This window comes from Pristiophorus japonicus, chromosome 3, assembly GCF_044704955.1.
Source record: "Pristiophorus japonicus isolate sPriJap1 chromosome 3, sPriJap1.hap1, whole genome shotgun sequence".
NCBI classification, from domain to species: Eukaryota; Metazoa; Chordata; class Chondrichthyes; family Pristiophoridae; genus Pristiophorus; species Pristiophorus japonicus.
In genome coordinates, this window is record NC_091979.1 from 327,082,051 (window position 1) to 327,103,683 (window position 21,633).

General features: G+C 43.3%; 5 non-coding genes across 5 annotated transcripts; all 5 read left to right on the top strand.

Moving 5' to 3' along the window:
• The first annotated feature begins 893 nt into the window (after positions 1-893).
• On the top strand, positions 894-966 carry trnav-aac (transfer RNA valine (anticodon AAC)). The gene has a single exon. It is a non-coding gene; the product is annotated as a tRNA-Val (tRNA).
• A 7,601-nt stretch (positions 967-8,567) lies between these two features.
• On the top strand, positions 8,568-8,640 carry trnav-cac (transfer RNA valine (anticodon CAC)). Its single transcript has one exon. It is a non-coding gene; the product is annotated as a tRNA-Val (tRNA).
• A 2,673-nt stretch (positions 8,641-11,313) lies between these two features.
• trnav-aac (transfer RNA valine (anticodon AAC)) lies at positions 11,314-11,386 on the top strand. Its single transcript has one exon. It is a non-coding gene; the product is annotated as a tRNA-Val (tRNA).
• Positions 11,387-14,058: 2,672 nt separating this feature from the next.
• Positions 14,059-14,131, top strand: trnav-cac (transfer RNA valine (anticodon CAC)). Its single transcript has one exon. It is a non-coding gene; the product is annotated as a tRNA-Val (tRNA).
• Positions 14,132-16,803: 2,672 nt separating this feature from the next.
• On the top strand, positions 16,804-16,876 carry trnav-cac (transfer RNA valine (anticodon CAC)). Its single transcript has one exon. It is a non-coding gene; the product is annotated as a tRNA-Val (tRNA).
• Positions 16,877-21,633: the final 4,757 nt, after the last annotated feature.

Sequence of the window (21,633 nt, forward strand, 5' to 3'; positions counted from 1 at the left end):
TAATTGACTGATGATCTTCATTTGCACAAGTAAAGAAATGTTAACTGAAGGAGAGTCCTTAATTGAATAACTTATCTGTGCTCTGCACTTTACCTCTGAATCCATAAACCATTTTGGACACTGTGCTTTAGAAGTGTGCTTCAAAATGTTCATTGCTGGCAACATGTACATGAGACGTTGGAAACAGTGCGAGAGACTGTAGAGTAAGGGACCGGTTATTTTGAAACAGCAAAGCAAATATACATTCAGGAAGAATACCATCGCAAATAAGTGTGGCCCTAACAGCCAAAAAGAAGATGAAGTGCTGAGCCCTTTTCAGCAAAAAATTATTTTCCCAAACATTTCTCTGACCGAATCTTCACAAAACAAAAATGATGCTTTTAAAGTCATTAAACCCGAATTTTAGTGCACCCGAATCTTCTGAATCAGATACCTGTCGTTGTGCCGACTGAATCCATGTCCCTTTCAATATTCTGCTGACATGCACACTATTAAATGTTCCACTAACTTATAGAATCAAAGAATAAGGGAATGGTTGCAGCCCGTCGAGCCCATGCCAACTCTCAACAAGTCTCACTCCCCTGTCATTTACCCACAGCTGTGCAATTTGTTTCATTCGGATACTTATCCAACTCCGTTTTGAAAGATAAGATTGAGTCTGACTCCACCGCCCTTTAGAGCAGTGTATTCCAGATTCTAACCACTTGCTGAGGAATGGCCACTCCTGTTCCTATGTATAAAGGCAGAGAAACACGGGATCAATTCCTGCCACACTCACAACCTTGCTAAATATAGAACCGTCATTCTATTCTCGTGACACAAGCTCCAGAAGTGTAGTCCAGCTGTTGAGGTTAAAGCTCTGGTTATGTTCCCCACGGTGTTACTGCCACGGCGTTTCCGTAGTGTAGTGGTTATCACGTTCGCCTAACATGCGCAAGGTGCCCGGTTCGAAACCGGGCGGAAACATTATGCAAACGTGTTCAATTAATGATTAGATAAAATTAAATCATTCATATTAGTGGCTCAATATTAACAGAGTACAGTAGCTCACGATGCGTTTCCATTTGCTGATTTCTCTCTACAGTTCTGTACACTCTCAAATTCTACACAGTGTCTCTCACTCCCTCCCGTTTCCAGCCCTGACGCTGGAGAAACCATATCTCAAAGCTGCACATTCCGTGCATTCAGGTCAGCTGTGAGAGATTATTAAAGGATCCTGCCATGCCGCCACGCTTCACAACAGAAAATTCAAGCCACAAACAAACCCATCGACTAATCGCTATTCCCCAGCTCCAGAGTGAGTGAGGGCGGGACAAGCCCTAACTTCCGCTCCAACACTCTCCAATCAGCCGCTGCCGGCGGAAAGCGGAAAATGCAGCATCAAACAGCGGTTTACCGCCCTTCATTGGGCTGCAAAATGCCACCGTTCGAGACAACGCTCACCGTGCACCGAACAGCAGCCTCATAAGATGCTTCATCTCAGCTTCCTGAGTTCGAGCCCCAGTCTTGCACGAACACTTCTTCACTGGATACACCATTAATTATCTGATTGCCACGTTTTGCATCATGAAAGTAATCCTAACCGATAATTTCTAATCATAGAGGTTTACAGCTTGGAAGGAGTCATTTAAGCCCATCGTATCTGCACCGGCCAACAAATGCCCAGTTTGAGGCGTGTACCCCTGCACCTTATTGCATTTCATGTGCACATCTAAGAACTTGTTAAATGTGGTGATGGTTTCTGCCTGCACCACGCTTTCAGGCAGTGAGTTTGAGACCCTCACAAACATCTGCATGCAGAATGTTCACTTCAAATCCCCTTTAACCCTTACACTAATTACTTTTAAATTATGCAGCCTGGTTGTTGACCACTCCACTCTGTGAAATAGAACCTTTCAATCGACAATATCTAGGCCCCTCCTATTTTTATAAACCTCAATGCTGTCGCCCATCAGTCTCCTCTGTTCCAAGGAAAACAAACCCATCCAATCCAATCTGTCCTCATAGCAAAGTTGCTCCACTCCCGGCAACATCTACGTAAATCTCCTCTGTACCCTCTCCAGCGTATTCACGTCCTTCCTTCAATGCGGTGACTAGAACTGCACGCAGTACTCCAGCTGTGGCCTAACCAGAATTTTATACAGTTCTAGCATAACCCACTTGCTGTTCTGTTCCTTGCTTCTGCCACCCATTCCATATGACTTCTTAACCAACTTTTCCAACTGGCCAGCTACCTTCAGGGATCTGTGGACAAGCAATCCCAGTTACCTTTGTTCCTCTACACTTCTCAATGTCATACCAGTTGATGTGTATTCCCTTTCCTTGTTAGCCCTCCACAAATGCGCGATCTCTCACATATCTGGATTAAATTCCATTTGCTACTACTCTACCCTCTTATCAGTTGATTGATATCTTCCTGGAGTCTCCAGCTTTCTTCTTCATTATCAACCACACTGCCTATTTTAATAACACCTGAAAACTTCGTAATCATAACACCTATATTCAAGTTTAGATCATTGATAAATACCATAAAAAGCAATGGATCTGGCACTGAAAACTGTGGAACCCCACTGGAAACATCCTTCCAGTCACAAAAACACCCATCAAACATTACCATTTGCTTCCTGCCTCTGAGCCAAATTTGGATCCAATTTGCCACTTCGCCCTGAATCACATGGGCTTTTACTTAGAAAATGCATAATCATTAAATGTTATCCTGCCTTCATGGGAAAACATCATTAATTGACTGATGATCTTCATTTGCATAACTAAAGAAATGTTAACTGAAGGAGAGTCCTTAATTGAATAACTTATCTGTGCTCTGCACTTTACCTCTGAATCCATAAACCATTTTGGACACTGTGCTTTAGAAGTCTGCTTCAAAATGTTCCTTGCTGGTAACATGTACATGGGACGTTGGAAACAGTGAGAGAGACTGTAGTGCAAGGGACCGGTTATTGTGAAACAGCAAAGCAAATATACATTCAGGAAGAATACCATCAAAAAGAAGTGTGGCCCTAACAGCCAAAAAGAAGATGAAGTGCTGAGCCCTCTTCAGCAAAAAATTATTTTCCCAAACATTTCTCTGACCGAATCTTCACAAAACAAAAATGATGCTTTTAAAGTCATTAAACCCGAATTTTAGTGCACCCGAATCTTCTGAATCAGATACCTGTCGTTGTGCCGACTGAATCCATGTCCCTTTCAATATTCTGCTGACATGCACACTATTAAATGTTCCACTAACTTATAGAATCAAAGAATAAGGGAATGGTTGCAGCCCGTCGAGCCCATGCCAACTCTCAACAAGTCTCACTCCCCTGTCATTTACCCACAGCTGTGCAATTTGTTTCATTCGGATACTTATCCAACTCCGTTTTGAAAGATAAGATTGAGTCTGACTCCACCGCCCTTTAGAGCAGTGTATTCCAGATTCTAACCACTTTCTGAGGAATGGCCACTCCTGTTCCTATGTATAAAGGCAGAGAAACACGGGATCAATTCCTGCCACACTCACAACCTTGCTAAATATAGCACCGTCATTCTATTCTCGTGACACAAGCTCCAGAAGTGTCGTCCAGCTGTTGAGGTTAAAGCTCTGGTTATGTTCCCAACCATGTTAATGGCACAGCGTTTCCGTCGTGTAGTGGTTGTCACGTTCGCATCACATTCGAAACCGGGTGGAAACATTATGCAAACGTGTTCAATTAATAATAAGATAAAATTAAATCATTCATATTAGTGGTTCAATGTTAACAGAGTGCAGTGTCTCACGATGCTGTTCCATTTGCTGAATTCTCTCGACAGTTCTGTTCACACTCAAATTCGACACAGTGTCTCTCACTCCCTCCCGTTTCCAGCCCTGACGCTGGAGAAACCATATCTCAAAGCTGCACATTCCGTGCATTCAGGTCAGCTGTGAGAGATTATTAAAGGATCCTGCCACGCCACCACGCTTCACAACAGAAAATTAAAGCCACAAACAAACCCATCGACTAATCGCTCTTTCCCAGCTCCAGAGTGAGTGAGGGCGGGACAAGCCCTAACTTCCGCTCCCACACTCTCCAATCAGCCGCTGCCGGCGGAAAGCGGAGAATGCAGCATCAAACAGCGGTTTACCGGTCTTCACTGGGCTGCAAAATGCCACCGTTGGAGAGAACGCTCCCCGTACACCGAACAGCAGCCTCATAAGATGCTTCATCTCAGCTTCCTGAGTTCGAGCCCCAGCTTGCACGAACACTTCTTCACTGGAAACACCATTAATTATCTGATTGCCACGTTTTGCATCATGAAAGTAATCCTAACCGATAACTATATAATCATAGAGGTTTACAGCATGGAAGGAGTCATTTAAGCCCATCGTATCTGCACCGGCCAACAAATGCACAGTTTTAGGTGTGTACCCCCGCACCTTATTGCATTTCATGTGCACATCTAAGAACTTGTTAAATGTGGTGAGGGTTTCTGCCTGCACCACACTTTCAGGCAGTGAGTTTGAGACCCCCACAAACATCTGCTTGCAGAATGTTCACTTCAAATCCCCTTTAACCCTGACACTAATTACTTTTAAATTATGCAGCCTGGTTGTTGACCACTCCACTCTGTGAAATAGACCCTTTTAATCAACAATATCTAGGCCCCTCCTATTTTTATACACCTCAATGCTGTCGCCCATCAGCCTCCTCTGTTCCAAGGAAAACAAACCCATCCTATCCAATCTGTCCTCATAGCAAAGTTGCTCCACTCCCGGCAACATCTACGTAAATCTCCTCTGTACCCTCTCCAGCGTATTCACGTTCTTCCTTCAATGCGGTCACAAAAACACCCATCAAACATTACCCTTTGCTTCCTGCCTCTGAGCCAAATTTGGATCCAATTTGCCACTTCGCCCTGAATCACATGGGCTTTTACTTAGAAAATGCATAATCATTAAATGTTATCCTGCCTTCATGGGAAAACATCATTAATTGACTGATGATCTTCATTTGCATAACTAAAGAAATGTTAACTGAAGGAGAGTCCTTAATTGAATAACTTATCTGTGCTCTGCACTTTACCTCTGAATCCATAAACCATTTTGGACACTGTGCTTTAGAAGTCTGCTTCAAAATGTTCCTTGCTGGTAACATGTACATGGGACGTTGGAAACAGTGAGAGAGACTGTAGTGCAAGGGACCGGTTATTGTGAAACAGCAAAGCAAATATACATTCAGGAAGAATACCATCAAAAAGAAGTGTGGCCCTAACAGCCAAAAAGAAGATGAAGTGCTGAGCCCTTTTCAGCAAAAAATTATTTTCCCAAACATTTCTCTGACCGAATCTTCACAAAACAAAAATGATGCTTTTAAAGTCATTAAACCCGAATTTTAGTGCACCCGAATCTTCTGAATCAGATACCTGTCGTTGTGCCGACTGAATCCATGTCCCTTTCAATATTCTGCTGACATGCACACTATTAAATGTTCCACTAACTTATAGAATCAAAGAATAAGGGAATGGTTGCAGCCCGTCGAGCCCATGCCAACTCTCAACAAGTCTCACTCCCCTGTCATTTACCCACAGCTGTGCAATTTGTTTCATTCGGATACTTATCCAACTCCGTTTTGAAAGATAAGATTGAGTCTGACTCCACCGCCCTTTAGAGCAGTGTATTCCAGATTCTAACCACTTTCTGAGGAATGGCCACTCCTGTTCCTATGTATAAAGGCAGAGAAACACGGGATCAATTCCTGCCACACTCACAACCTTGCTAAATATAGCACCGTCATTCTATTCTCGTGACACAAGCTCCAGAAGTGTCGTCCAGCTGTTGAGGTTAAAGCTCTGGTTATGTTCCCAACCATGTTAATGGCACAGCGTTTCCGTCGTGTAGTGGTTGTCACGTTCGCATCACATTCGAAACCGGGTGGAAACATTATGCAAACGTGTTCAATTAATGATAAGATAAAATTAAATCATTCATATTAGTGGTTCAATGTTAACAGAGTGCAGTGTCTCACGATGCTGTTCCATTTGTTGAATTCTCTCGACAGTTCTGTTCACACTCAAATTCGACACAGTGTCTCTCACTCCCTCCCGTTTCCAGCCCTGACGCTGGAGAAACCATATCTCAAAGCTGCACATTCCGTGCATTCAGGTCAGCTGTGAGAGATTATTAAAGGATCCTGCCACGCCACCACGCTTCACAACAGAAAATTAAAGCCACAAACAAACCCATCGACTAATCGCTCTTTCCCAGCTCCAGAGTGAGTGAGGGCGGGACAAGCCCTAACTTCCGCTCCCACACTCTCCAATCAGCCGCTGCCGGCGGAAAGCGGAGAATGCAGCATCAAACAGCGGTTTACCGGTCTTCACTGGGCTGCAAAATGCCACCGTTGGAGAGAACGCTCCCCGTACACCGAACAGCAGCCTCATAAGATGCTTCATCTCAGCTTCCTGAGTTCGAGCCCCAGCTTGCACGAACACTTCTTCACTGGAAACACCATTAATTATCTGATTGCCACGTTTTGCATCATGAAAGTAATCCGAACCGATAACTATATAATCATAGAGGTTTACAGCATGGAAGGAGTCATTTAAGCCCATCGTATCTGCACCGGCCAACAAATGCACAGTTTTAGGTGTGTACCCCCGCACCTTATTGCATTTCATGTGCACATCTAAGAACTTGTTAAATGTGGTGAGGGTTTCTGCCTGCACCACACTTTCAGGCAGTGAGTTTGAGACCCCCACAAACATCTGCTTGCAGAATGTTCACTTCAAATCCCCTTTAACCCTGACACTAATTACTTTTAAATTATGCAGCCTGGTTGTTGACCACTCCACTATGTGAAATAGACCCTTTTAATCAACAATATCTAGGCCCCTCCTATTTTTATACACCTCAATGCTGTCGCCCATCAGCCTCCTCTGTTCCAAGGAAAACAAACCCATCCTATCCAATCTGTCCTCATAGCAAAGTTGCTCCACTCCCGGCAACATCTACGTAAATCTCCTCTGTACCCTCTCCAGCGTATTCACGTTCTTCCTTCAATGCGGCGACCAGAACTGCACGCAGTACTCCAGCTGTGGCCTAACCAGAATTTTATACAGTTCTAGCATAACCCACTTGCTGTTCTGTTCCTTGCTTCTGCCAATAAATGCAACCATTCCATATGACTTCTTAACCAACTTTTCCAACTGGCCAGCTACCTTCAGGGATCTGTGGATAAGCAATCCCAGTTACCTTTGTTCCTCTACACTTCTCAATGTCATACCAGTTGATGTGTATTCCCTTTCCTTGTTAGCCCTCCACAAATGCGCGATCTCTCATTTTCCACTGATCTACCACCTTATCAGTTGATTGTTATCTTCCTGGAGTCTCCAGCTTTCTTCTTCATTATCAACCACACTGCCTATTTTAATAACACCTGAAAACTTCGGATTCATAACACCTATATTCAAGTTTAGATCATTGATAAATACCATAAAAAGCAATGGATCTGGCACTGAAAACTGTGGAACCCCACTGGAAACATCCTTCCAGTCACAAAAACACCCATCAAACATTAGCCTTTGCTTCCTGCCTCTGAGCCAAATTTGGATCCAATTTGCCACTTCGCCCTGAATCACATGGGCTTTTACTTAGAATATGCATAATCATTAAATGTTATCCTGCCTTCATGGGAAAACATCATTAATTGACTGATGATCTTCATTTGCACAACTAAAGAAATGTTAACTGAAGGAGAGTCCTTAATTGAATAAGTTATCTGTGCTCTGCACTTTACCTCTGAATCCATAAACCATTTTGGACACTGTGCTTTAGAAGTCTGTTTCAAAATGTTCCTTGCTGGTAACATGTACATGGGACGTTGGAAACAATGAGATAGACTTTAGTGCAAGGGACTGGTTATTGTGAAACAGCAAAGAAAATATACATTCTGGAAGAATACCATCGAAAAGAAGTGTGGCACTAAAAGCCAAAAAGAAGATGAAGTGCTGAGCCCTTTTCAGCAAAAAATGCTTTTCCCAAACATTTCTCTGACCGAATCTTCACAAAACAAAAATTATGCTTTTAAAGTCATTAAACCCGAATTTTCGTGCACCGGAATCTTCTGAATCAGATGCCTCTCGTTGTGCCGACTGAATCCATGTCCCTTTCAATATTCTGCTGACATGCACACTATTAAATGTGCCACAACTTATAGAATCAAAGAATAAGGGAATGGTTGCAGCCCGTCGAGCCCATGCCAACTCTCAACAAGTCTCACTCCCCTGTCATTTACCCAAAGCTGTGCAATTTCTTTCATTAGGATACTTATCCAACTCGGTTTGAAAGATAAGATTGAGTCTGACTCCACCGCCCTTTAGAGCAGTGTATTCCAGATTCTAACCACTTGCTGAGGAATGACCACTCCTGTTCCCATGTATAAAGGCAGAGAAACACGCGATCAATTCCTGCCACACTCACAACCTTGCTAAATATAGCACCGTCATTCTATTATCGTGCCACAAGCTCCAAAAGTGTAGTCCAGCTGTTGAGGTTAAAGCTCTGGTTATGTTCCCCACGGTGTTACTGCCACAGCGTTTCCGTAGTGTAGTGGTTATCACGTTCGCCTCACACGTGAAAGGTCCCCGGTTCGAAACCGGGTAGAAACATTATGCAAACGTGTTCAATTTATGATTAGATAAAATTAAATCATTCATATTAGTGGTTCAATAATAACAGAGTGCAGTGTCTCACGATGCTGTTCCATTTGCTGATTTCTCTCTGCAGTTCTGTACACACTCAAATTCTGCACAGTGTCTCTCACTCCCTCCCGTTTCCAGCCCTGACGCTGGAGAAACCATATCTCAAAGCTGCACATTCCGTGCATTCAGGTCAGCTGTGACAGATTATTAAAGGATCCTGCCACGCCACCACGCTTCACAACAGAAAATTAAAGCCACAAACAAACCCATCGACTAATCGCTCTTCCCCAGCTCCAGAGTGAGTGAGGGCGGGACAAGCCCTAACTTCCGCTCCCACACTCTCCAATCAGTGGCTGCCGGTGGAGAGCGGAGAATGCAACATTAAACAGCGGTTTACCACCCTTCACTGGGCTGCAAAATGCCACCGTCCGAGACAACGCTCCCCGTACACCAAACAGCAGCCTCATAAGATGCTTCATCTCAACTTCCTGAGTTCGAGCCCCAGCTTGCACGAACACTTCTTCACTGGAAACACCATTAATTATCTGATTGCCACGTTTTGCATCATGAAAGTAATCCTAACCGATAATTATATAATCATAGATGTTTACAGCATGGAAGGAGTCATTTAAGCCCATCGTATCTGCACCGGCCAACAAATGCCCAGTTTTAGGTGAGTACCCATTCAACTTATTGCATTTAATGTGCACATCTAAGAACTTGTTAAATGTGGTGAGGGTTTCTGCCTGCACCACACTTTCAGGCAGTGAGTTTGAGACCCCCACAGACATCTGCTTGCAGAATGTTCACTTCAAATCCCCTTTAACCCTTACACTAATTACTTTGAAATTATGCAGCCTGGTTGTTGACCACTCCACTATGTGAAATAGACCCTTTTAATCAACAATATCTAGGCCGCTCCTATTTTTATACACCTCAATGCTGTCGCCCATCAGCCTCCTGTGTTCCAAGGAAAACAAACCCATCCTGTCCAATCTGTCCTCATAGCAAAGTTGCTCCACTCCCGGCAACATCTACGTAAATCTCCTCTGTACCCTCTCCAGCGTATTCACGTTCTTCCTTCAATGCGGCGACCAGAACTGCACGCAGTACTCCAGCTGTGGCCTAACCAGAATTTTATACAGTTCTAGCATAACCCACTTGCTGTTCTGTTCCTTGCTTCTGCCAATAAATGCAACCATTCCATATGACTTCTTAACCAACTTTTCCAACTGGCCAGCTACCTTCAGGGTTCTGTGGACAAGCAATCCCAGTTATCTTTGTTCCTCTACACTTCTCAATGTCATACCAGTTGAATTGTATTCCCTTTCCTTGTTAGCCCTCCACAAATGCGTGATCTCTCACATCTCTGGATTAAATTCCATTTGCCACTGCTCTAACCCCTTATCAGTTGATTGATATCTTCCTGGAGTCTCCAGCTTTCTTCTTCATTATAAACCACACTGCCTATTTTAATAACACCTGAAAACTTCGTAATCATAACACCTATATTCAAGTTTAGATCATTGATAAATACCATAAAAGCAATGGATCTGGCACTGAAAACTGTGGAACCCCACTGGAAACATCCTTCCAGTCACAAAAACACCCATCAAACATTACCCTTTGCTTCCTGCCTCTGAGCCAAATTTGGATCCAATTTGCCACTTCGCCCTGAATCACATGGGCTTTTACTTAGAAAATGCATAATCATTAAATGTTATCCTGCCTTCATGGGAAAACATCATTAATTGACTGATGATCTTCATTTGCACAACTAAAGAAATGTTAACTGAAGGAGAGTCCTTAATTGAATAACTTATCTGTGCTCTGCACTTTACCTCTGAATCCATAAACCATTTTGATCACTGTGCTTTAGAAGTCTGTTTCAAAATGTTCCTTGCTGGTAACATTTACATGGGACGTTGGAAACAGTGAGATAGACTGTAGTGCAAGGGATTGGTTATTGTGAAACAGCAAAGAAAATATCCACCTCGAAGAATACCATCGAAAAGAAGTGTTGACCTAACAGCCAAAAAGAAGATGAAGTGCTGAGCCCTTTTCAGCAAAAAATTCTTTTCCGAAACACTTCTCTGTCCGAATCTTCACAAAACAAAAATGATGCTTTTAAAGTCATTAAACCCGAATTTTCGTGCACCCGAATCTTCTGAATCAGATGCCTCTCGTTGTGCCGACTGAATCCATGTCCCTTTCAATATTCTGCTGACATGCACACTATTAAATGTGCCACTAACTTATAGAATCAAAGAATAAGGGAATGGTTGCAGCCCGTCGAGCCCATGCCAACTCTCAACAAGTCTCACTCCCCTGTCATTTACCCACAGCTGTGCAATTTTTTTCATTCGGATACTAATCCAACTCCGTTTTGAAAGATAAGATTGAGTCTGACTCCACCGCCCTTTAGAGCAGTGTATTCCAGATTCTAACCACTTGCTGAGGAATGGCCACTCCTGTTCCTATGGAAAAAGGCAGAGAAACACGGGATCAATTCCTGCCACACTCACAACCTTGCTAAATATAGCACCGTCATTCTATTCTCGTGACACAAGCTCCAGAAGTGTAGTCCAGCTGTTGAGGTTAAAGCTCTGGTTATGTTCCCCACTGTCTTTCTGCCACAGCGTTTCCGTAGTGTAGTGGTTATCACATTCGCCTAACACGCGCAAGATTCCCGGTTCGAAACCGGGCGGAAACATTATGCAAACGTGTTCAATTAATGATTAGATAAAATTAAATCATTCATATTAGTGGTTCAATATTAACAGAGTGCAGTGTCTCACGATGCTGTTCCATTTGCTGATTTCTCTCTGCAGTTCTGTTCACACTCAAATTCTTCACAGTGTCTCTCACTCCCTCCCGTTTCCATCCCTGACGATGGAGAAACCATATCTCAAAGCTGCACATTCCGTGCATTCTGGTCAGCTGTGAGCTTTTCTTAAAGGATCCTGCCACGCCACCAAGCTTCACAACAGAAAATTAAAGCCACAAACAAACCCATCGACTAATCGCTCTTCCACAGCTCCAGAATGAGTGAGGGCGGGACAAGCCCTAACTTCCGCTCCCACACTCTCCAATCAGCCGCTGCCGGCGGAAAGCGGAGAATGCAGCATCAAACAGCGGTTTACCGCCCTTCACTGGGCTGCAAAATGCCACCGTTCGAGACAACGCTCCCCGTACACCGAACAGCAGCCTCATAAGATGCTTCATCTCAGCTTCCTGAGTTCGAGCCCCAGCTTGCACGAACACTTCTTCACTGGAAACACCATTAATTATCTGATTGCCACGTTTTGCATCATGAAAGTAATCCTAACCGATAATTATATAATCATAGAGGTTTACAGCATGGAAGGAGTCATTTAAGCCCATCGTATCTGCACCGGCCAACAAATGCCCAGTTTTAGGTGTGTCCCCCTGCACCTTATTGCATTTCATGTGCACATCTAAGAACTTGTTAAATGTGGTGAGGGTTTCTGCCTGCACCACACTTTCAGGCAGTGAGTTTGAGACCCCCACAAACATCTGCAAGCAGAATGTTCACTTCAAATCCCCTTTAACCCTTACACTAATTACTTTTAAATTATGCAGCCTGGTTGTTGACCACTCCGCTATGTGAAATAGACCCTTTTAAACAACAATATCTAGGCCCCTCCTATTTTTATACACCTCAATACTGTCGCCCATCAGCCTCCTCTGTTCCAAGGAAAACAAACCCATCCTATCCAATCTGTCCTCATAGCAAAGTTGCTCCACTGCTGGCAACAACTACGTAAAGCTCCTCTGTACCCTCTCCAGCGTATTCACGTCCTTCCTTCAATGCGGTGACTAGAACTGCACGCAGTACTCCAGCTTTGGCCTAACCAGAATTTTATACAGTTCTAGCATAAACCACTTGCTGTTCTGTTCCTTGCTTCTGCCAATAAATGCAACCATTCCATATGACTTCTTAACCAACTTTTCCAACTGGCCAGCTACCTTCGGGGATCTGTGGACAAGCAATCCCAGTTACCTTTATCCTCTACACTTCTCAATGTCATACCAGTTGATGTGTATTCCCTTTCCTTGTTAGCCCTCCAAAAATGCGCGATCTCTCACATCTCTGGATTAAATTCCATTTGCCACTGCTCTACCCCCTTATCAGTTGATTGATATCTTCCTGGAGTCTCCAGCTTTCTTCTTCATTATCAACCCACTGCCTATTTTAATAACACCTGAAAACTTCGTAATCATAACACCTATATTCAAGTTTAGATCATTGATAAATACCATAAAAAGCAATGGATCTGGCACTGAAAACTGCGGAACCCCACTGGAATCATCCTTCCAGTCACAAAAACACCCATCAAACATTACCCTTTGCTTACTGCCTCTGAGCCAAATTTGGATCCAATATGCCACTTCGCCCTGAATCACATGGGCATTTACTTAGAAAATGCATAATCATTAAATGTTATCCTGCCTTCATGAGAAAACATCATTAATTGACTGATGATCTTCATTTGCACAACTAAAGAAATGTTAACTCAAAGAGAGTCCTTAATTGAATAACTTATCTGTGCTCTGCACTTTACCTCTGAATCCATAAACCATTTTGGACACTGTGCTTTAGAAGTCTGCTTCAAAATGTTCATTGCTGGTAACATGTACATGAGACGTTGGAAACAGTGAGATAGACTGTAGTGCAAGGGACTGGTTATTGTGAAACAGCAAAGAAAATATACATTCTGGAAGAATACCATCGAAAAGAAGTGTGACCCTAACAGCCAAAAAGAAGATGAAGTGCTGAGCCCTTTTAAGCAAAAAATTATTTTCCCAAACATTTCTCTGACCGAATCTTCACAAAACAAAAATGATGCTTTTAAAGTCATTAAACCCGAATTTTCGTGCACCCAAATCTTCTGAATCAGATGCCTCTCGTTGTGCCGACTGAATCCATGTCCCTTTCGATATTCTGCTGACATGCACACTATTAAATGTGCCACTAACTTATAGAATCAAAGAATAAGGGAATGGTTGCAGCCCGTCGAGCCCATGCCAACTCTCAACAAGTCTCACTCCCCTGTCATTTACACACAGCTGTGCAATTTTTTTCATTCGGATACTTGTCCAACTCGTTTTGAAAGATAAGAATGAGTCTGACTCCACCGCCCTTTAGAGCAGTGTATTCCAGATTTTAACCACTTGCTGAGGAATGGCCACTCCTGTTCCTCTGTATAAAGGCAGAGAAACACGGGATCAATTCCTGCCACACTCACAACCTTGCTAAATATAGCACCGTCATTCTATTCTCGTGACACAAGCTCCATCAGTGTAGTCCAGCTGTTGAGGTTAAAGCTCTGGTTATGTTCCCAACAATGCGACTGCCACAGCATTTCCGTAGTGTAGTGGTTATCACGTTCGCCTCACACGCGAAAGGTCCCTGGTTCGAAACCGGGAGGAAACATTATGCAAACGTGTTCAATTAATGATTAGCTAAAATTAAATCATTCATATTCGTGGTTCAATATTAAAAGAGTGCAGTGTCTCACGATGCTGGTCCATTTGCTGATTTCTCTCTGCAGTTCTGTTCACACTCAAATTCTTCACAGTGTCTCTCACTCCCTCCCGTTTCCAGCCCTGACGCTGGAGAAACCATATCTCAAAGCTGCACATTCCGTGCATTCAGGTCAGCTGTGAGAGATTATTAAAGGATCCTGCCACGCCACCAAGCTTCACAACAGAAAATTAAAGCCACAAACAAACCCATCGACTAATCGCTCTTCCCCAGCTCCAGAATGAGTGAGGGCGGGACAAGCCCGAACTTCCGCTCCCACACTCTCCAATCAGCCGCTGCCGGCGGAAAGCGGAGAATGCAGCATCAAACAGCGGTTTACCGCCCTTCACTGGGCTGCAAAATGCCACCGTTCGAGACAACGCCCCCCGTACACCGAACAGCAGCCTCATAAGATGCTTCATCTCAGCTTCCTGAGTTCGAGCCCCAGCTTGCACGAACACTTCTTCACTGGAAACACCATTAATTATCTGATTGCCACGTTTTGCATCATGAAAGTAATCCTAACCGATAATTATATAATCATAGAGGTTTACAGCATGGAAGGAGTCATTTAAGCCCATCGTATCTGCACCGGCCAACAAATGCCCAGTTTTAGGTGTGTCCCCCTGCACCTTATTGCATTTCATGTGCACATCTAAGAACTTGTTAAATGTGGTGAGGGTTTCTGCCTGCACCACACTTTCAGGCAGTGAGTTTGAGACCCCCACAAACATCTGCATGCAGAATGTTCACTTCAAATCCCCTTTAACCCTTACACTAATTACTTTGAAATTATGCAGCCTGGTTGTTGACCACTCCGCTATGTGAAATAGACACTTTTAAACAACAATATCTAGGCCCCTCCTATTTTTATACACTTCAATACTGTCGCCCATCAGCCTCCTCTGTTCCAAGGAAAACAAACCCATCCTATCCAATCTGTCCTCATAGCAAAGTTGCTCCACTCCCGGCAAAGCTACGTAAATCTCCTCTGTACCTTCTCCAGCGTATTCACGTCCTTCCTTCAATGCGGTGATTAGAACTGCACGCAGTAATCCAGCTGTGGCCTAACCAGAATTTTATACAGTTCTAGCATAACCCACTTGCTGTTCTGTTCCTTGCTTCTGCCAGTAAATGCTACCATTCCATATGACTTCTTAACCAACTTTTCCAACTGGCCAGCTACCTTCAGGGATCTGTGGACAAGCAATCCCAGTTTCCTTTGTTCCTCTACACTTCTCAATGTCATACCAGTTGATGTATATTCCCTTTTCTTGTTAGCCCTCCACAAATGCGCTATCACTAACATCTCTGGATTAAATTCCATTTGCCACTGCTCTACCCCCTTATCTGTTGATTGATATCTTCCTGGAGTCTCCAGCTTTCTTCTTCATTATCAACCCACTGCCTATTTTAATAACACCTGAAAACTTCGTAATCATAACACCTATATTCAAGTTTAGATCATTGATAAATACCATAAAAAGCAATGGTACTGGCACTGAAAACTGCAGAACCCCACTGGAATCATCCTTCCAGTCACAAAAACACCCATCAAACATTACCCTTTGCTTACTGCCTCTGAGCCAAATTTGGATCCAATATGCCACTTCGCCCTGAATCACATGGGCATTTACTTAGAAAATGCATGATCATTAAATGTTATCCTGCCTTCATGGGAAAACATCATTAATTGACTGATGATCTTCATTTGCACAACTAAAGAAATGTTAACTGAAGGAGAGTCCTTAATTGAATAACTTATCTGTGCTCTGCACTTTACCTCTGAATCCATAAACCATTTTGGACAGTGTGCTTTAGAAGTCTGCTTCAAAATGTTCCTTGCTGGTAACATGTACATGGGACGTTGGAAACAGTGAGATAGACTGTAGTGCAAGGGACTGGTTATTGTGAAACAGCAAAGAAAATATACATTCTGGAAGAATACCATCGAAAAGAAGTCTGACCCTAACAGCCAAAAAGAAGATGAAGTGCTGAGCCCTTTTCAGCAAAAAATTATTTTCCCAAACATTTTTCTGACCGAATCTTCACAAAACAAAAATGATGCTTTTAAAGTCATTAAACCCGAATTTTCGTGCACCCAAATCTTCTGAATCAGATGGCTCTCGTTGTGCCGACTGAATCCACGCCCCTTTCGATATTCTGCTGACATGCACACTATTAAATGTGCCACTAACTTATACAATCAAAGAATAAGGGAATGGTTGCAGCCCGTCGAGCCCATGCCAACTCTCAACAAGTCTCACTCCCCTGTCATTTACACAAAGCTGTGCAATTTTTTTCATTCGGATACTTATCCAACTCGTTTTGAAAGATAAGAATGAGTCTGACTCCACCGCCCTTTAGAGCAGTGTATTCCATATTTTAACCACTTGCTGAGGAATGGCCACTCCTGTTCCTCTGTATAAAGGCAGAGAAACACGGGATCAATTCCTGCCACACTCACAACCTTGCTAAATATAGCACCGTCATTCTATTCTCGTGACACAAGCTCCATCAGTGTAGTCCAGCTGTTGAGGTTAAAGCTCTGGTTATGTTCCCAACAATGCGACTGCCACAGCATTTCCGTAGTGTAGTGGTTATCACGTTCGCCTCACACGCGAAAGGTCCCTGGTTCGAAACCGGGAGGAAACATTATGCAAACGTGTTCAATTCATGACAAGATAAAATTAAATTCTTCATATTAGTGGTTCAATGTTAACAGAGTGCAGTGTCTCACGATGCTGTTCCATTTGCTGATTTCTCTCTGCAGTTCTGTTCACACTCAAATTCTACACAGTGTCTCTCACTCCCTCCCGTTTCCAGCCCTGACGCTGGAGAAACCATATCTCAAAGCTGCACATTCCGTGCATTCAGGTCAGCTGTGAGAGATTATTAAAGGATCCTGCCACGCCACCACGCTTCACAACAGAAAATTAAAGCCACAAACAAACCCATCGACGAATCGCTCTTCCCCAGCTCCAGAGTGAGTGAGGGCGGGACAAGCCCTAACTTCCGCTCCCACACTCTCCAATCAGCCGCTGCCGGCGGAAAGCGGAGAATGCAGCATCAAACAGCGGTTTACCGCCCTTCACTGGGCTTCAAAATGCCACCGTTCGAGACAACGCTCCACCTGCTCCGAACAACAGCCTCACAAGATGCTTGATCTCAGCTTCCTGAGTTCGAGCCCCAGCTTGCACGAACACTTCTTCACTGGAAACACCATTAATTATCTGATTGCCACGTTTTGCATCATGAAAGTAATCCTAACCGATAATTATATAATCATAGAGGTTTACAGCATGGAAGGAGTCATTTAAGCCCATCGTATCTGCACCGGCCAACAAATGCCCAGTTTTAGGTGTGTACCCCTGCACCTTATTGCATTTCATGTGCACATCTACGAACTGGTTAAATGTGGTGAGGGTTTCTGCCTGCACCACACCTTCAGGCAGTGAGTTTGAGACCCCCACAAACATCTGCATGCAGAATGTTCACTTCAAATCCCCTTTAACCCTTACACTAATTACTTTTAAATTATGCAGCCTGGTTGTTGACCACTCCGCTATGTGAAATAGACCCTTTTAATCAACAATATCTAGGCCCCTCCTATTTTTATACACCTCAATGCTGTCGCCCATCAGCCTCCTCTGTTCCAAGGAAAACAAACCCATCCTATCCAATCTGTCCTCATAGCAAAGTTGCTCCACTCCCGGCAACATCTACGTAAATCTCCTCTGTACCCTCTCCAGCGTATTCACGTTCTTCCATCAATGCGGTAAACAGAACTGCACGCAGTACTCCAGCTGTGGCCTAACCAGAATTTTATACAGTTCTAGCATAACCCACTTGCTGTACTCTTCCTTGCTTCTGCCAATAAATGCAACCATTCCATATGACTTCTTAACCAACTTTTCCAACTGGCCAGCTACCTTCAGGGATCTGTGGACAAGCAATCCCAGTTACCTTTGTTCCTCTACACTTCTCAATGTCATACCAGTTGATGTGTATTCCCTTTCCTTGTTAGCCCTCCACAAATGCGCGATCTCTCACATCTCTGGTTTAAATTCAATTTGCCACTGCACTACCCCCTTATCAGTTGATTGATATCTTCCTGGAGTCTCCAGCTTTCTTCTTCATTATCAACCACACTGCCTATTTTAATAACACCTGAAAACTTCGTAATCATAACACCTATATTCAAGTTTAGATCATTGATAAATACCATAAAAAGCAATGGATCTGGCACTGAAAACTGTGGAACCACACTGGAAACATCCTTCCAGTCACAAAAACACCCATCAAACATTACCCTTTGCTTCCTGCCTCTGAGCCAAATTTGGATCCAATTTGCCACTTCGCCCTGAATCACATGGGCTTTTACTTAGAAAATGCATAATCATTAAATATTATCCTGCCTTCATGGGAAAACATCATTAATTGACTGATGATCTTCATTTGCACAACTAAAGAAATGTTATCTGAAGGAGAATCCTTAATTGAATAACTTATCTGTGCTCTGCACTTTACCTCTGAATCCATAAACCATTTTGGACACTGTGCTTTAGAAGTCTGCTTCAAAATGTTCATTGCTGGTAACATGTACATGAGACGTTGGAAACAGTGAGATAGACTGCAGTGCAAGGGACTAGTTATTGTGAAACAGCAAAGAAAATATACATTCTGGAAGAATACCATCGAAAAGAAGTGTGGCCCTAACAGCCAAAAAGAAGATGAAGTGCTGAGCCCTTTTCAGCAAAAAATTCTTTTTCAAACATTTCTCTGACCGAATCTTCACAAAAGAAAAATGATGCTTTTAAAGTCATTAAACCCGAATTTACATGCACCGGAATCTTCTGAATCAGATGCCTCTCGTTGTGCCGACTGAATCCATGTCCCTTTCAATATTCTGCTGACATGCACACTATTAAATGTGCCACTAACTTATAGAATCAAAGAATAAGGGAATGGATGCAGCCCGTCGAGCCCATGCCAACTCTCAACAAGTCTCACTCCCCTGTCATTTACCCACAGCTGTGTAATTTTTTTCATTCGGATACTTATCCAACTCCGTTTTGAAAGATAAGATTGAGTCTGACTCCACCGCCCTTCAGAGAAGTGTATTCCAGATTCTAACCACTTGCTGAGGAATGGCCACTCCTGTTCCTATGTATAAAGGAAGAGAAACACGGGATCAATTCCTGCCACACTCACAACCTTGCTAAATATAGCACCGTTATTCGATTCTCGTGACACAAGCTCCAGAAGTGTAGTCCAGCTGTTGAGGTTAAAGCTCTGGTTAAGTTCCCAACGATGTTACTGCACCAGCTTTTCCGTAGTGTAGTGGTTATCACGTTCGCCTAACACGCGAAAAGTCCCAGGTTCGAAACCGGGAGGAAACATTATGCAAACGTGTTCAATTAATTATAAGATAAAATTAAATCATTCAGATTAGTGGTTCAATGTTAACAGAGTGCAGTGTCTCACGATGCTATTCCATTTGCTGATTTCTCTCTGCAGTTCTGTTCACACTCAAATTCTACACAGTGTCTCTCACTCCCTCCCGTTTCCAATCCTGACGCTGGAGAAACCATATCTCAAAGCTGCACATTCCGTGCATTCAGGTCAGCTGTTAAAGGATCCTGCCACGCCACCACGCTTCACAACAGAAAATTAAAGCCACAAACAAACCCATCGACTAATCGCTCTTCCTCAGCTCCAGAGTGAGTGAGGGCGGGACAAGCCCTAACTTCCGCTCCCACACTCTCCAATCAGCCGCTGCCGGCGGAAAGCGGAGAATGCAGCATCAAACAGCGGTTTACCGCCCTTCACTGGGCTGCAAAATGGCACCATTCGAGACAACGCTCCCCGTGCTCCGAACAGCAGCCTCATAAGATGCTTCATCTCAGCTTCCTGAGTTCGAGCCCCAGCTTGCACGAACACTTCTTCACTGGAAACACCATTAATTATCTGATTGCCACGTTTTGCATCATGAAAGTAATCCTAACCGATAATTATATAATCATAGAGGTTTTCAGCATGGAAAGAGTCATTTACGCCCATCGTATCTGCACCGGCCAACAAATGCCCAGTTTTAGGTGTGTACCCCTGCACCTTATTGCATTTCATGTGCACATCTACGAACTGGTTAAATGTGGTGAGGGTTTCTGCCTGCACCACACTTTCAGGCAGTGAGTTTGAGACCCCCACAAACATCTGCATGCAGAATGTTCACTTCAAATCCCCTTTAACCCTTACACTAATTACTTTTAAATTATGCAGCCTGGTTGTTGACCACTCCACTATGTGAAATAGACCCTTTTAATCAACAATATCTAGGCCCCTCCTATTTTTATACACCTCAATGCGGTCGCCCATCAGCTTCCTCTGTTCCAAGGAAAACAAACCCATCCTATCCAATCTGTCCTCATAGCAAAGTTGCTCCACTCACGGCAACATCTACGTAAATCTCCTCTGTACCCTCTCCAGCGTATTCACATTCTTCCTTCAATGCGGTGACCAGAACTGCACGCAGAACTCCAGCTGTGGCCTAACCAGAATTTAATACAGTTCTAGCATAACCCACTTGCTGTTCTGTTCCTTGCTTCTGCCAATAAATGCAACCATTCCATATGAATTCTTAATCAACTTTTCCAACTGGTCAGCTACCTTCAGGGATCTGTGGACAAGCAATCCCAGTTACCTTTTTTCCTCTACACTTCTCAATGTCATACCAGTTGATGTGTATTCCCTTTCCTTGTTAGCCCTCCACAAATGCGCGATCTCTCACATCTCTGGATTAAATTCAGTTTGCCACTGCTCTACCCCCTTATCAGTTGATTGATATTTTCCTGGAGTCTCCAGCTTTCTTCTTCATTATCAACCACACTGCCTATTTTAATAACACCTGAAAACTTCGTAATCAGAACACCTATATTCAAGTTTAGATCATTGATAAATACCATAAAAAGCAATGGATCTGGCACTGAAAACTGTGGAACCACACTGGAAACATCCTTCCAGTCACAAAAACACCCATCAAACATTACCCTTTGCTTCCTGCCTCTGAGCCAAATTTGGATCCAATTTGCCACTTCGCCTTGAATCACATGGGCTTTTACTTAGAAAATGCATAATCATTAAATGTTATCCTGCCTTCATGGGAAAACATCATTAATTGACTGATGATCTTCATTTGCACAACTAAAGAAATATTATCTGAAGGAGAATCCTTAATTGAATAACTTATCTGTGCTCTGCACTTTACCTCTGAATCCATAAACCATTTTGGACACTGTGCTTTAGAAGTCTGCTTCAAAATGTTCATTGCTGGTAACATGTACATGAGACGTTGGAAACAGTGAGATAGACTGCAGTGCAAGGGACTGGTTATTGTGAAACAGCAAAGAAAA